This window comes from Fomitiporia mediterranea (assembly GCF_000271605.1).
Source record: "Fomitiporia mediterranea MF3/22 unplaced genomic scaffold FOMMEscaffold_1, whole genome shotgun sequence".
Taxonomy (NCBI): domain Eukaryota; kingdom Fungi; phylum Basidiomycota; class Agaricomycetes; order Hymenochaetales; family Hymenochaetaceae; genus Fomitiporia; species Fomitiporia mediterranea.
The window spans coordinates 4292010-4296098 of record NW_006760386.1 but is presented as its reverse complement, the minus strand read 5'-3'; positions in this window follow the sequence as shown (position 1 = coordinate 4296098).

The following is a 4089-nucleotide window of genomic DNA, read 5'->3' as shown; positions in this document are numbered from 1 at the left end:
TGAATGGTTAATTTACAGAAAAGCTAGTATATAAATTAAGTATTAGTATATCCAACTGTAATAAACAGTTCTCCAGGCTTAAATGTCTGGTTTTGAGGTAAGGAAAAAATTAAAATGAGAGATACAAAGAAAATCCATATTTTGTACTGTATCTCACTCAATTTTTACTCAATTTTCTTCATTCTTGTTGGTATATGAAAGATATTCTAAAACAATGAATTTAGCAACTTATTCCACACATTTTCGTTGAGTTTTGGCTGAGATATGAGTTTTTTTGTGTTTTGGTACTTGATGTGACAAAAATCATGTGATTTTCATGTGCAACTATATTTATGAAAACAACTGTAAAGTAATATGTATAATAATGACTTACTACTTAATCTAGACTAGAAATCCATGCTAAAACTATTAAAAGTGCTTAAAACTAGTCTAATTTATTTGGAATGAATTTATAAACATAAATAGTACTCAGGAGAAGCTTCCCTGACTGTAGAGAGGTTAGGGGAAAATGCTCATTTTTAGCAAACTTAAATATGTATTATACTTATATGTATACTCTGTACCCTAGTTATAATTCAATATGTAAATTAATAATAAAGTAATATTCATTATTTAGATTAGCTTATAGTATTGTACAATCAATTTTGGGGCCAGGAAAACTCATATACAAGAAATATAGGGAAAACTCACATATTGTATTGTATCTTACTCAAATGTTGCCAAATTTACTTTGTTTTTTTCTGGAATTTGAAAGATAATTTAAAAATATAATTTTTACAACTTAGATCATGTAATTTGGTTAGGTATTAGTTGAATTATAGTAGATTTTGTATTTGAGTGTACTTAGTGTGACGAAAATCACAAATCACACGTGTGACAACAATTTTGAAAACGGCTGTAAAGTAATTCTATCAAGATTTGAGTGAGTTATAGTACTTTTTCTGTATTTTGCAACTTTGTGAAAAAAAATCATGTAAACTATTGAAACTCCTGTAATGTGTCTAGAGAAGAACACAGGTGAGTCAATAAATTCAAGGGGAGTTAAACTACAAGCCCTATAAGACTAGAGTGGTTCTGAACAGATGTAGGTTCTTCCAGCACAGGTGCAACCTTGGAAGGGAAATGTGAAGAACAGAACATACACTTGTAAAGCACACAACAAGTAGAGTAATACAGAAACAAGTAAGACTAAGACTATGCCCTACACTAGAGGACTTTGAGACAAAAGACAAGAACTAAATTAATGAGTGAACTATCTTAATTCCCCCTGTAACTAGTACATGAGTAACTGTATTTATAGTTTTCTGAGTTCTGGAAAAGTATAGTACTAACAGGGAAATGTCAGGGTTGAACAAAAGAAAAATAACGAAAAATACATGAACAAATAAGAGAACCTTTTGCCAGAGGTTAGAACAAAATGGAGTGAAAATTGTATAAAGAAATTTAAGTAATCTGTGTTCTGGCCATAAGGAATGTTATACAAAAGGAAAGGCAAGATTTAAATTGAAAGAAGTAGAAGGTTTACATACTGTTACTATCTGATCAGTACAGACAAAGTGTAGAGAATTCTGAGATTCTGGCTATCTCCTAAGATCATTACTTGATTGCCCTAATGTCCTATCTGATTAGAAGATTGTAGTACTTTGATCCAGGCAATAATAATGTAATGGTTTACTAAGCTACTTACTGTGACACAACTTGTGTTCTGAGCCTGTAATATGTACATGATCTGTATGTCCTATAAAGTGAGCAGCTTGTATAAGTCCATTCTAAGACTGTACAAGTTTACAGTTCTGGTTGTAAACTATTGTAATACAGAATAGTTGAGTGTTCTTGAGAGACACTTCTATGAGCCATGTGGATGTTTGGAATTGATCACTATGATTGTCTGTATGTGATGTTTGGTTCTTAGTGTGATACTGATTGTTTTACTATACTATAGCTAATATTTTTGCAAACAGCTGTAAAAGTTATACATATCTTTTCAAATGAGTACAGATTAAATACATACCTGAGTAACTATATATTAACCCTCTCTGAGTATTTTTCATTGTCTTTTAGTCTGAAGACTTCTAGGGTAATAAAGGCAGGGGTTCTATAAAGTAGATCTCCTTCATATTTTCACTATACTTTGTACTGAAAGAGGTTATTAATCTACATTTTACTAGCAGATTAAAATATAGTTACAATCCAAAGTTGCTAAGCAGAATCCTATCCTTAGTAAAAGTGCTACATTTATCTTTAATAAGGAAGTTTTCTGGTCTGGCAGAATACATGATAAGGCTCTGTTGACAATCACTCTTATTTTGTAGTACTAACTCACTTTAAATCTCTGTGTATTGTTTTCTTTGAATGAAGATAAGTAACAGCTTCAAACATCTGCCTTCAGATCCAAGATAAGTATGAGTACAGTCTTAAAGATAGTCCACAATCACACACACTTTATATAATGAGTCACAATCCTCTCTGAGAAGCCTCTGCTTTCTAGTAGGCAATAAAAGAGATCCTATCCCTTTGTATACTCAAGAATGGTGACCCATGAATAATGATTCTCAAATGCTCTATAGTATTTAATCTGTAAATAATTGGCCATTTCATACTTGTGTTAGGATTAAGACTATAGACACACTACATTTCTATAAGCTAGTCCTGCCAAAAGTTTAATCTTGTTGAACACATATTCCTTAGCTTTTTTGTTTTCATCTGTAGGTTGTATTCTACTGTCTAGGGTCTCTATTTTTTTGGTCACTTTGGTAGTAAATTCTAGATTCTTGCCTTATATAATGTTGTTTCACACAACAACCTAATAAAACCATACATTGAATTGAATAGTCATACATTCTAAGCATGGTCAGATGGAGGAAGTTCAAACATACCCCTACACAAGCATAAGTTCCCTTGTCTAGCCTTTTTACAATTTTCAAGTTCTGTGTAACATCATTCTTGTCTTTATCTTTTACTTAAGACTATTTTTTGTGAAACATTACAATAGGCTCACCATTTTTACCCTAGAATAGAGGTCTTAGGTTGTTGAGGTCACAATCCATGAGAGTTGTCAAACCACTTATTAGTTGGCTTGCTCAATCTGTAGGAGAAGCAAACAATAATTTACAGTATTAATACAGCTTAATATACTTCTGTAACAACTCTAATAGTAGGCAATTCACTATACACACATGATTGATAGAATTGTAGCACACACCTTAAGCTTAACACAGTACACAATACAAAGTATTAACATTATTACTATCTATAGATACTAGCACATAAATGGGTAAACCTTTACAGACTCTACTTATCAGGATATTATTAGATCCATCAATTTAATGAACTTTAGCTTACCCTATTAGATAATTGTATAACTGCTATAATCTAATACAGTGAAACCTGTCATTAAGCATAACCTACTGTGGACAGGTGAGGCCATACTTAATAAGAGGTTATGCTTGTTGACAGTAGCTTAAGTAAAGTAATAAAATTTCCTTATTTGTAGTACATAACTCAATAATACATTGTCTACTTAAAAAACAACCAAATATCAGTCTGTTTAAGAGAACTATTTATTTTCTTGTATAGGTTTCTTGTAAGCTTTGGAAAAAGTGCTCTAGCCTTAGTAAACTCAGTACTAATCTTACTCTGAAAGAGTGTATTAAGCTTTGAAAGCAATTGGACAGCCTCCACATAGCTTTTAATGCTTCAACTTCAGTGCTTTACTATGGGCAGGATCCTTTGGTAGAGATGTATCATTAACTGTACTTGTTTGTGGATGAATACTAGTAGAAGCATGAATATCTGGAAGCAGAGCTGAGAGATTGACAGAAGAAGCTTCTCTAGAATAAGTGAAAACAATTTCACTAGCACATCCTTGAGTGTTCCATCTGGGTTCTGTACACATCCAAGCTCCTCAGACATGATGAACAATAAGTTTTAATAGTGGTTTTCATTACATTATGCATTTATTTTACAAAATGGAGGTGGCCTGTACAAAAAGTGGCTCTCTCTGGGTCATGATCTGTACTGTCACATAACCCAAAATTTCCTTTAATTAAGCATATTCTCAATCTCACACCTTAATGCTTAATGCTTAAT